The 13,826-nt window shown below is 36.9% G+C and overlaps 1 pseudogene; it reads right to left on the reverse strand.

Annotated features, from left to right (window-relative positions):
- Positions 1–537: 537 nt before the first annotated feature.
- The window catches only part of LOC124158150, a 43,971-nt pseudogene continuing 30,682 nt past the window's right edge, over positions 538–13,826 (reverse strand).

A 13,826-nucleotide genomic window follows, 5' to 3' on the forward strand; every position in this document is an offset into this window, starting at 1 on the left:
ATTGCCGCCTCGCACGTAATTCCGGAGCAGAGCTTTACGAGGTCCACTCCCGAGATGAACCAATGGGGTGTGATTACTCGCTACCTCTTTTAGAGCACGCGGCTATTTCGGGAAGAATCTCTCCCCTAAAAATTAATCTGCATACGCATGCATAAACATAGAGAGGTTGACTGGGTCATCGCTTGCTGTACCCGTGCAGGCACGAATTCTGAGTTCAAAATATATCTCGCTCAGTTGAATATTCGATCAATTATTTAATTAATTTTCTAGTAATCAAAACATGCCATTTTGTGTGATTTATATAATATTTGTATATTTGTGACGTAAATAATTTTGTGTGATTTCATTGATATTTATTCCTTCAATTCCGACGATTTTGTGAGATGCCTTTTCTAAAGTTTTCAACACCGCTGTCACTTTCTATTGCACCAGGCATGATCATGCTCTCCCTCATTCACCGGGGAATAACAGTTTTCTTCTGACGTCACGGTCTACTGTTGGTTTCAACATCCTCACAAAAATAAAATTCCAAATTTTCTACCGGGGTAATGGTTTAAAGGCTATTTTACGGCTATTCGGTATTGACCACTTGAGTCTTATCACGTAATAAGTTATTCTCACCAACAGGGAAAAGATCATGAGTGCCTTGATGGTCATCTTCTTGTGATCATCATGCTCAGGCTTTGCAGCCCACTTCAAGAAGTTACACACGTCCTTTGCCAGGTGACTGGATGATGCAGGTTGTAACATAATGTAAACAAGCCACCATGTTGATTTTTTAGATAATTTGAAATTAACAACGGTAGTGAGGAGGCAAAAATGGTAGTTAGGGAGGCGGAGAGGAAATACACAAGCGGGGGTCGTTGTGTTGAGAGAGCAGCGTATGAGACGTGTTTTAGAAGATCGGCAGAATAAAAAAAGGAAGAGGAGAAGCAAAGAAAAAGGAGGCGCCCAAAAGAGAGAGAGAACCGATACAAGGAAGGACGCGTGATCGAGAGACAGGGATCGCAGAGGAGAATACCAGGCAGAGAGTGGAGTTGTGGAGTACTGTACTATCCGGCAGTGTTTGAGTGGAGACGCGAGCAGTGAACCCGATATAAGTAGACTTGAATGATTATAACCAATACACAAGGGGAAGAGTTAAAAGCCCATTGGAATATAATTGGAAGTTATGCAATCTGTTTGTTATAATGATCGATTGTAAATTGGGCCCAATTAGTCTTATTTCTTGATATTCTGAATATAAAAGTGTAAAAGTGATATTGTGTTCATGTTATTTTACGTAATTTGGTAGTGTTACAAGGTGTTCCATCCTCATATTCCAATACTTCATTGCACAATGTTTAGGCCATACTCATAGCACCTCCTGGGAATTATGGATTGTAGTATTGCCCTTTCTTAGTTTGACTCCAGTGGGAGCATCACAATATCCAGTCAGCAGGGCAAACACCTTCTCCCCTCCTTCATAGCGACCTAATGCAATGTATCTAAAGTCAGGAGGATACGCACCATTGTTTGCAGCTATAGCAATTTCTTCATTTTGGCATAGCTTAGGGAAGTAATCTGACAATTTTTCTGGCCTCACTAACATATTTCCACTGTAATCAGGTCCATCTTTGAGATTCGGAGGTTGCACGCTAGGCTTAGATTGTTTGAACAATCAAGAATGGATATTTTTAAAAGTGACACGGAGAACATAATATTAGAGCCGCACTCTATTTCCAGGTCCGACAGAAGCGATAAATTAATAGGGATGTCTTGCCGAACGGATAGATATGTGAATTCGTTTTTCCCCCGAACCATAAAGGACTTTAATAAATGCTAGTCGTAGTTACCTTAGAACTCTTTCTTTTATTTGTAAACAGCTGTGTGTACTAACACTCCCTGCCACACGCCTTCTAGGCGGCTGGCGGGGGTATTAAGTAGATGTAGATCTTGCACCTGGACTTCTTCTGGTGCTCTCCTATTTAGTATGAGAAACTCCGATTAGATTACGAAAAACCCAAATATTAAATACTGTGGCAGGCAGCGCAAACTTGTTTGTAAGCTTTAACCCTATTTGAATTTTGGCATCATATGATGCTGCAAACCTACGCTTATAATTATAACTAACAATTATGAGTTAGCTAAAATTTTGCGCTGCAATGAAACCAATTCAAATGAACCAATTTTTGGAGTTGCGTATTTGTGTAGGGAAACAGATTTGGGGAGACGATATGCCTCATCAAAGTTATTGACAATACCTTCACTGAAAGGAATTGACGGTGTTGTATTGCCAATTTTCTATCTGGTCAACCACATCGAGTCATCAACATAATTGAGTTAATGCTAGGGAAAAATAATGGAGGAAAAATAGAAGGGAAATTCCCAAGGACGACCAAAATAAAATAAAATGAGCAATAAAACGAGGTAACATATTTATATTGTTGGAATAGAACCGGGTGAAGTCAAATGATGTAGATATTCAAGCTAAGTACCTATAATTTACGCAAAAGAGTCGCCAAAACAATTTAAACAAAAGAAAACATGGCTAAGGAATGAAATTAAAGTGCAATTTTGCACCTCAGAGCAACGTAACGAAAAAATTGTTTAAAAAATGTATTTACAGTATTCTACTTGACTAGTTTCAACACTGCTTCGAACCTTTGCATATTGAATATTTGACTATACACCTAGACTAAATATTCAGAATTTAAGTGGTAAATCCTAAATAAATATGTTTATTTACAAACAAAAACATGTAAGACGTATGTATAAGCCGGGAAATTGAATATATTTGCGTAATTTAGGGGAGATTTTTGTAGTTGTTTTTGTTTTGCGATGTTGGTACCAGATATCCCGGTGGCAATCTTGTAGTTTCAGGCCGTTATTCGCAAATGTCTTTCTTATTCCATCATGAACTTAAACTTTCTCGTACATATTTAGATTCGTCACACAATTTTGCTTCTAATGAGTGTCATCTCAACAACATCTTGTTGCAAACAGCTTCGCTACCTCATAAACATCGTATTTCTCCATTTTAGACCATGTTAAATTATCCATATTTTACCGTCAAATATCTCCAAAACGGCTCATAGGAACTCTTACTTCTTTAGATCATTGAAAGTGCGTTTTTCAAAGAATATTTCACCAAATTTTCATGAAATTCTTGTTACTTTTACCGAGGCGTTCCGACTACCTTAAATGTAATCATTTACGTTTTCCTTCCTCTCTCCCGTGACTTTGAGAGGATGGAGCGTAACTCATTTTGCAGGTCGCATTACCTCTGGGTCTGACAAGTTCGCAGGTTAGTTGGCTGCTCGTAATAAAACCACTGTGACGACCGCAGTTAATTTTTCAACGTTCACCGGAGCTCATTGGGGTAAGTCTTAGAAAAAATTTATATTTTATAAAGCCTTCCCTCGAGTGTAGTAGGAAAAAAGTGGCGTTTGTGGTGGACATCCTTTCGAGGTAGTTTTCTTGGAGAATTAAATTCTTGTCGTGATGTCTTTGTTTTTTTGATCTCCCAGTAAAATGACACTCTCTGTCAGTTATTTTTTTAATCTTCATGGCTAAATAAGCCGCACGATGGAGTCCAAAATTAAAATGGTAATTTCTGGAAGAAAATGCTTAATTAAGTCGCAATTTTGAGGAATACAAGAAATATTGGTGTATTTTTTTCATTTTTAAGAGGAAAATACGTTTTCCGTATCAATTCATCAAATAAAATTATCAAATTTTTATCATTTTAACTATGTAATGCAAATATATTACATTAGCTCACATTAATTTTACAGCTAAAATTAATTAAGGAAATAAAACTCAGTAAGGTTCACTGATTGTTTAATTAAGGGCACGACCCGGGTTTCGTAACTTAGTTACATCGTCTTTCCTTAATTCCAATATGGAGAGGTTTCACAAAGTAAAGCCTGAAGTTATTAGTTATAGCTAAAATTAAATTTTTATATGAATCACGGCGTTACGCTGAAACTGAAGCTGAAACTTCAACCCTAAAAATTTTCGGATGATAATAATCTTCAAGGGTCTGACATTTCACATTTTTGCGCTACGTAATTTCAGCATATGCATGCCAAAGATAGAAGCACTGTATACCATTATTACGAACAAAAAGTGCTATATTCGTCACATTTTTATCAAATCATGAATTGGAATATAAACTAAATTTTTGAAAATACTACCAATTTCGCAAAGATGTTTCTTGTATGCAGCAAATCACAATCATAAATCACATCTGTTATCTTTTTTGGAATATTGCGTTGCATAATATACTTTTAAGTGGGTACCAAAATCTAGAATTATATTTTTATGAGATTAAATCAGTGATATGTTATGTTCATGCGGTATAAATTGACTAAAGTGTGTCCAAGTGAAGTCATCTTCTTTCCCGGACAGATTGAGCCCCGTCTTCACGTTACATTTTCATGCACCAGTGGTGATATAGAGTGCAGACTGCAACAAATACGTCGATATTTATTTCACCTTCAGTAGCTGAATTTTGTTGTTTCACTTGGTCGCGGTCGAACCTAGTTAACATACATAAATTCGTTCATTACAGCGTTGCTTATATTGATTGCGTCCTATATTGCTCTGCAGGTGTTACCATTGCAATTTTATGACCCAGTAAAATCATGGTTTTCTCTTGATGAGATTCTTCCTATTTTCTTCCATAAGTCAATCGCTGTCGTAACATCAGTACAATTCCTCTGGTATAGAATTTCCTTTTTAACCGAAATGAATTTCTCCATTTTAACCAAAATTGTTCAATATGCATAGAGGAAATTTTGATTTTTCTTACGGTCTAACGCTCAATACGCCTTAATATCTTATGCATAACTATAGATATAAGGCAATAAAAGTTTCCGACCATGAGTTTTGATTCATCAATGATGGAGAAACAATGGTGATTTTTGAGTATTGTACGTTTTAACAATCTAAAGGTTTATCGTCAGTACCTTTCACTTTTGGGCTCAACTTAGCTTTTTCAGTAGTGGTAAAGACATGGTGTGCCGAAGAGAAGTGAAAGGGTGAGAAGCCAAGGGGTGCAAGCAGAGCCGGCCTTAGGGCGGGGCGACCGGGGCCACTGCCCCGGGCCCCGCGTTCGTGAAAAAAAATTTAAATATACGATAGTTTGAAAACGCAATTTCAACTATTACTGTATTGTTATGTCCGTGCAAGACAAAAAATAATATTATGAAAAAAGGAATAATAATTCAGTAATTTAAAGGAAAAAGCGCGCTTTTTATGTTTATTTTACGTTATAATTTTATGAATAAATATAATTATAACTTTAATTTGTATTATGATATTTTGAACTCAAAGGCGTGATGGTATCATAGCGGCGTAATTAGGAAGTCTGAATTCGGGAGGGGAACACATACTTAGCCAGAGAGTGGTAGGGATTCAAAATGCTCGAGTTTGTAGATGGGGTATAGAGTTTAATATTTTAAGTGAAGGGCCCCGCACTGAAGGTTCGCCCCTAGCCCCGCACCTGCTAGCGCCGTCACTGGGTGCAAGTGATACTTTTCTCAACGGAGATAGGTAAAGTTAATTGTTGGAAGAAATACTCAGAAACTTGGTTGCCATGGAATACGAGCGAGTCTCTGTTCTGTGCTGACATTGATTGGAAAATAAAATGCACTACTAAATATCTAATTGATCCGGTTTGTTTTCTATACTTAATTTCTGTACCTAACACTGCTTAAAAAAGAAATCACCTGTACAACTTGGATTCTCACCCACTCAAATATTCTTATGCAAGGTTGTATTTCATGTAATCCTCATTCATTCTTACAGATCCAAAGCTAGAATATCTCCAAGGTGTAGCTAGAGTCAGCACTTTTGCTATAAGATTCTTGGTTGAGGATGGTGCGGTTGTAGCCGTTAATCTCCACGTATGTATTTTCTTCTCCTGAAATATCTCAGCTAACGCAGTTGAAGAACAAAAATGTTTAAATAGTAATAACCTTCAAGGATATGAAATTTTACGATTTTACGCTACGTAATGTTGGCATATTCGTGCCAATGACTGACTTACTGAATGTTATTACCAGAATATAGTGTTTGGCTCGTCCCTTTTTCACGAACCTAAGAAGAGTGATAGGGAGTACACGAAATTTGCAAAAGGTTTACCTGTTTTGCAATGATATTTGTTTTTGTCTTAAGTAATATTTTCGTGATACGAGATAACGCTCGTAAATTGCATCAGTGTCCTATGTATACACGGTTTTATGACTCTGAAATTAGTTCGATTTTTGAATGACAGTCGGCACCCTAATGCTGTCATTTTCTAGAGATATATCTATACCACTAAAATTTTTCCTCCTATCGAAGTAGTGATAACCTTTCATGACTAATAATTGAGTCCTAAAACATATTATAAGGGCCATGTAGATTTTTAGAGGTGATAGAACAAGTCCTTGAATTTGAAAACTAGCATGCAAATTACTTCTTTGACGAGGACACGATATTCAAAGGAATGGATAAAATTGAGGCTTGTCGGTAAACTTGGCCATAATTTTGACATTAATCATGCAGACTTAACACTGATAATGTGGCAGAAATATGATTACTATTTCTCGGGAAAAAATTTCTCCTTGCGTGACAAAAATATATTAAACAGGGTAGACTATGAGACTTACTCAATTCGTATATTTTTTATTTTTGCATCAGCTTTTTCATCTTCCTTGTTTACTATTCCTCCCCGGATGTGCTTATATGAATAAATTATAAATTTTTTAACGTATTCAGATATGTTACCAAAATTTTACATTGCCTCGTAGAAAAACTAATGAGCCTTTTATCCGTATGACTTTATATTCGTTTTTATGTTCACAATTGGGCTTCTGTATCAGGGAATGCTTAATATCAACCAAGAATTGGATAATTGTTAATTCCTTGGGTGATTAAATATGATTTCCATTTCTGAAGGGTGGTATTAGCTTGTGGCCAGTGATCTAACCTACTGTCGTTTTAAGATGCGGAAACAGCTGTGATTAACGCAGTTTAATTACTTCACTCTGCTTTCGCAAACCAACTATACCATTAAAAGAACAGTATAGATGAAATGAAACCAAGTAATAAGTCCTCAAGGAAAAGAGAAGTTTTATGGTAGCGTTGATGTCCGGCCGCATATTCGCGGAATCCGGATTTGAATTCGTGAGTAAGAAAACGATTTTTTCCGTGCGGAAAAATATACTGATGCATAGTTTTTGGATTGTTCCTAAAAAATAAAATAGATATAGTATACCTGAAAATATCAATAGCTGATGCACTTTTATAGATGATTTCTCATCCTTCTCATTCTGTTTCGCTGCTGGTACTTCCCCATTAGAAGACCAAACGTTGTTTTACTTTAATTGTTGAAGTGCCCTATCTAGCTATTTTAATTTATGTGCATATATCAGTCACAAAACTTCTTCTTAAAACCAATCATCCTTTTCTTCTCTTCCTAAGTTTTGGAACCATGAGTTTTGATTCATAATTTCGTAATTTTATCATCATGTGGAGGTGCAAGAAACTTGTGATTGAAGATCGGTCGAGGAAAATTGAAGGCGGTCATTATTCCAAATACAGCTCTAAGATTGGTATGGGAAAATATAAGATAAGACCTTTTTTTATAACCTCTAGATATATTTATTGATTGAATAGATAGATTCCCTTTATAAGCATATACAACTCGGTCCTTCTAAGTCATATGGCTTCTCAAAAGGTTCCATTTATCCAACATGGTGGCAAATTGAAAGCATAGCATTTATATTATATTTCAAGTTTCAACTTCATAAACAAAAAAACAACAACATGACACAAAAAGTTTTAGGAACTTTGAAACCAAAATATGAGACTTAATCTAATTTGTACAGTTCAGATTAATTAAAGAAATTACAAGTTTACACTTTCACTAATTAACCATTATTTCACTTTTCTTTTAATTTCGGCCTAAGATTTTAGATTACATAGAGACTTTGGCATACAATTAAAGATATGAGGTACAACATACTTCAGCAACCTTTACCATACATTTTATTGCAAAGATGCGTTTTCAACAAATGGCTGTTAGGTTTATCCATAGAATCTGTATTATTACATTGAATTTTGTGCTCTTTTTTTGAAAAAGTTCTCTATAATAAAGAACCATTTAAGCATTTCATTCACAGTTCACACATATTAACATAATAATAAATTATAATCGAATAAATATGGTGCTCTTTTTTGTTAATCTTGGCGCGAGTTCACAGCCATAAATATTCTTCGGGAGTTACTTTGAGGGGTGACTAATTTCATGGCTGTTCGAATTGATACTCTAGGACTACGTTCCCAAACTTTTTCGGGGGCTGGGGAGTTAAATCCTAAGCCCGATGGAATCGATCCATTCGGAATTAACTTAGTGAAAATTCTTGCTGAATGAAGATGTACATTGTACATCCTTTGTGAATTTTCATAGACTTTTGTTTGATACGACCCGTTTTAACGCTAAGGCGCACTCGAGAATGACACCTTTGAGCCGAAATGGGTCGTAGCAAATAAAGAATTTGCGGAAGTTTATGAAAGTTGTATATCTTCATTCCCAAGCGCAAGCTAATCACGACCTTCTACCGAAGCGAGAGGTCTTACGAGCTAAATTCGAACGTGAGCCCTCCACTTACGTATTTCTTAAAGTTCATGACCGATTTTATTGTATAAAATTGTGATATTTGCGCTCGGAATTTGGAGGAACTTACGACGCATTCCATGTGGAATTTCCAATGTAATTTTGCGTGACCTAGAGCCCCATATTGCTCCTGAAAGTCATCGAGGCATGCGGCTATTATGCGTTCCTCGTAACCTTGGGCGCTCATGTCTTGCATTCTCCATTTCCGCGCTCGTTCAAGTGATAAGGTTGGAGCTTCTTCGGCTGTGAAACAGCGGGAGTGACGACAGTGGTGTTACATCATCGGCAGTACACTAAGAAGGAAGGAGAGGAATTCACGGGTTATGAAATCAATAGGCATCAGGTGGAAGTCAAAAGTGCGTATTTCACGGATTTTTGTTGCGTTCAGGTTCTGCTTGTACACAAACTACATTTTCTCCCGTTACTTCACAGCAGGTTCACGTGAATTGTCAAGGTAAAAAACTCCACCGGGCCGTAAATCAAGCAATAGTCCTTGATCTCAGCAGACCTCTATGGTTATTAGTTTGGGGCCTTAAGGGCTTTTCGCCTCAATTTTGTTGTTTAGGTCCAACAAGACTATTTAATACTGGCATATATCCCGGTAGCAAGTCATTGCGAAAGACGTTAATACCTTGAAGCCATAGGAGAGCAGTTAAAATTTTGAAGTACTGAGTATTTAATTTGAGTATACATACTGATTATAAGATGAAGAATGTTGGTAATAAATTTTATTACCTTCGCACACCATTGAATATGGCTGTCGGTGGTGCAAAAGAAAGCAACATAGTTTACATCCCTCGAAAATCTGCAGACTAAATGATCATTTGTTAGTATTTATACCTATAAATAGTAACTATTAATTCTAAAAATTATTTAAAGTGTGACAGTCCCGAGTATCGTACTTCAAGGTAAAGAGAACATGATATTGCGCAATATATTAGGGCAAATATTAATTCTCATGGCCAATAAAAACCCACTTGCACACATTCCAACTAACTTTCGCTCTAATTTCGAGTCTTCCTTCAACACTGGAACGCTGAACCGGAAAAATACCTATTTTTGCTATCTTTCGCTGATTGAAAAAATTTAAGCAACGTAAAAATGCATGCATAGCAAAATAATCTTTACAATGCGAGCCAAGGGTTAATTGATATAATTAGATAACTATGTATTGATATGGAGCAAAATGTGAGACCCTTGCAGACGATTGTTTGTTGAATTGGAAATTCGGAATGACGCGTGAGCCAAGTTTTCTTCTACATCTACATAATACCCCGCAAGCCACCTAAAAGGCGTGTGGCTGGGGGTGTTAGGACTCTAGCCATTTTCACATAAAAAAGAAACGCTCCAACGAAATTACGACCGGCATTTATTATTGTCCTTTATGGTTCGGGGGAAAAACGAATTCCCATATCTATCCGTTCTACAAAATATTGCTGTTAATTTATCGCTCCTGTCGGACCTAGAAATATAATGGAGCTCCAATATTATGTTCTCCGTGTCGCTCATAAAGATATCTATTCTCACTTTTTCAAGGAATCTAAGCCTAACACTCACGGCCTCCGAGTCTCCAGCGGCTCGTGGCGTAATCCGCTTTACATCTGGGTAACGCTGTCCGTACGTCTGCAGTAGCTTTAAGACTTTTCGAAGTCACAGTTCTTCCGGACCTGAATCTGCGTTGGTCCATTTCTTCCGACAACAGTTGCATCAGGATTGCATGGCATTCTCCAGGTCAGTGCTTTGCTGATGCATCCATTTTAGCCGCCTTATATGCAATATCGTTGGTTCAGGCCGCGCATGATTGGTTGCTGGTGTACTGCTATTTCATCAACACTTGTTTTTATGTGTTGGCAAGTGATTAGCCATTTTCTGTGTTCAAATTGTTCTCATTCTTGGCTCATCCCATTGACCTCTCGTCATACTCATGGAAATATCTTCGCTCTTCGGAAAAAGCCGAGTGAAATTCTAGGAAACTCTTCCCCGAAGAAATAGATTAACGTGGATTGAAGCCCGGAAAATATTTACCTTCATAAACAACAAACCGTAGAAGTATACATAGTGATTAAAGACTTTTTTTGTCATGTATAGCAATGTAGGACTTACTTTTTTGCCTTTTTTTCCAATTTCACAACCACTGAACGCCTGTATTTTTTCTATAAAAAGGAACCCCTGTAATTATACTTCCGAAGAAGCCGAGTGTAAGGCCGGCGAAACTATTGTCCGTAGAAACAGATCGACGTAGAGTGAAGCCCGGAAAATCTTTATTATATATTTTTTTATTATAGCCACAAAACCGAAACCAGCGCTACATGCCTTCAATATCAGGGTTTTCATAACATTCAACAATTAAAGGTACACGAACATCCAACCCCTGGATGAAGGCAATCTACCAGACGGGACTTCAACCCGCGACCATCGGTTTGGCAGGCAAGTACTTTATCCCGCCGCCACCGAGGTCGGTAAACAAATGCAAATATTCACAAATAACCACTTGAGGAAGTCCTCATGGCGACTAAAAACTTTTTAATCAAATATAACAATTTAGGACTTTTTTTCGCCTCTTCAATATTTTCAAAACCACTGAACACTGTAATCATACTATAGACAAGAGCGGTTTATTAAATCGGTTGGAAAGAGTGATGGGGAATGAATTTTCTCGTTTAAGTGCTCTTCCAGTGTTTGTTGACGGGGTGTTGATAGTGGGGCAACTGTGATTAGCAAGTCGTTTGATGTAATACTCAGCTCCTCATCTCTGTGAAAAGATGTTTGTTTTAATTTTACTTTTCTTTTCGCGGAGGAGGAGAGAGTCCTCTCGCGTCGCCGTATGCCCTGAGGGTATACACCAAGAGTAGTGCATACATTGGCCTCGCCGTTTAAGGACGCCCGGGGGGCGGTGAAGGCGTGGGAGGTATTGGACAGGTGGGGAGGATCTCGAGAAATGAGACGCCTTGCGGTTGAAGACGCTGTTCAAGCCAATCTCAGCTCTAGTTTTTAAGGAGATAGAAATATGCACCCGCTCGTTCTCACCTCAAGCTACTTCGCAATATCCCGTGGATGATAATCGCGTAACTTTCACACTTGATTGAAGCACTTGGGAATTATTTTTTTCTGTCTCAACTTCATTTTATAAATTCTCGCCCTATTATAGTTTATTATTATTTTTTCTGTTTTAACTTCATTTAAAAAACTCAATTTCGCTCGCTGGGGGCTCCCTGCAAGAGGTCTACACCCTTTTATGGTCCCTCGGCAAGTTCTTACAATTTATATCCGTCATTTCTTCCTTTTGAACTGTTTTTTTTTTTAATACAGGATTAGAAATAAGAAAGAGCTCCATTTTCACCGGTGAAACGAGCGTTTTGTATTTAGATAACAATTTATAAAAATACATTTTTATAAAAACCGTTTTTTAATTAGGTAAAAATGTAAAATAAATTTTCTATGGGTCTGACAGGGTCACTAAATTATTAGAAGAAATTTGAATTTTCAAATTTTGAAAAGTGAATTTCCTTGTATCGTTCTCATTCATTCGTTTTCGCTCCTTCTTCTTCTTTTCCTCTTTTCCTTTTTCACTTGTGCTTCTTTTTTTTGCACAAACAAATTTTGTTTCTATGATTTTCTCTCTTTCTCCTTCCTTTTTAATGATTGCAGTGCTGCCATCGGATTTTGGTGGCCAATACTTTAAATAAGCCCAAAAATTAATTTTTAATGAACAGGTACATAGAAAATTTAGAGTTTCGACATTTTTTCCTAGTGTTTCCGGCTATTTTAGAGGGGGTCTATTCCATAACTTTTTGTCCTACCTCGTCTCGTCTACTCCAAACATTTTTATGAGTGAGTCATTGGTGATTGGGAGTAGGTGTTATCATTAAATAAATTATTTTCCCTGATATGTCTTTTGATTTATCCATTTATGCCTGTATTTTTACAATCAGGTTTACGTGGCAAATTTTGAAAGCGTATAGTTACTTCAAAGCTATCCTTAGCTATTGCTAAAGCTATTGTTACCCTAACCTGGTATGCGCTGTCTCAGGTATGATAAGCTTTCTGATTCTCACTTGATTATCGTACTTTCAAGTTATTTTTTCCGTTTTTAAGTACAATAAGAAATTCTCTTGATATGTGGCAAGTCTTGTTTATAATGGCAAGAGGTGGAAGCTTAGGATTACCTTTTAGCAAAAACCACTTAAGGTTTTTAAACAATAATTTGATTTCCCCTCGCTAAAATTCTCAAATTTTTACTTATTTTGAATAATAAATAAATAGCATTGGTGAAATGTATTTGTTTTGATTAGAAACGGTTGTAGCATATCTTCCTTTTGTAGTGATGAAGAATCGAAATTAATAATTTAAGTGATGAAAACAGTGAACCAATGAAATGTTTAATTTTATATCGTCTACTTTCAAATTTATCCCAATTTGAATTGGAATGCTATTATTTGTAAATCAGCGTCCTTCGGAAAGCAGTGATGAAATCGGTGCGCTAATGTCATAGTATTTGACTTAAATGCAGAACAATTCGCATCAAAAGCTAAGTAATTTATAAATTTAAAAATTAAAATAGTCTTCCCTATAGTACTGATAGTACAGAACTTATAGATAGTACATAGTGTTACGCCACATTCTTCCTTATACTAATACAATGACCAAAAAGATGCTTAAAACATGAGCGCGTTAATCGTGAAAGAATTTGAGCATGATTTGATATCATAGCATTCCACATTAATGTCATCAACTATTCACGCCCGGCTGAAAATAAACCGTGGGGTTTATGGCTTTTATTTCACCGAGAGTCTTGCATGCACTTTTTCACCGTCTTTGCATCAAGTGGTTTCCGTTTTGGCAGGGTTTTTCTCGCAGTCGTGTGCGACGCGTTTCGCTTGTTTCAGCGCGATGTTTTTGATTGATTGTGTGCTGTGGGGGGACTCATTTTTGTGTTTAGGAAGAGGTGGTATGCAGAGGAATGGGAAAGGGAATAAGTGTGGGTTGGGCGTAGAAGGTTGAAGAGGGAATGTGATAAAGCACGCGAACGCGATGCCCATGCAAAGTGGCATCGATATTTATCGATATATTTCGCGTATTTTTTATAATATCAGGTGTATAAACTTTCTCTATTTCAGGCATCCTGCCTTGTGCTGAAAGTATCTACTTTTCTTACCCCAAATTACAGTTTTCCTTCCTC

This window comes from Ischnura elegans, chromosome 4, assembly GCF_921293095.1.
Source record: "Ischnura elegans chromosome 4, ioIscEleg1.1, whole genome shotgun sequence".
In the NCBI taxonomy this organism is placed as follows: domain Eukaryota; kingdom Metazoa; phylum Arthropoda; class Insecta; order Odonata; family Coenagrionidae; genus Ischnura; species Ischnura elegans.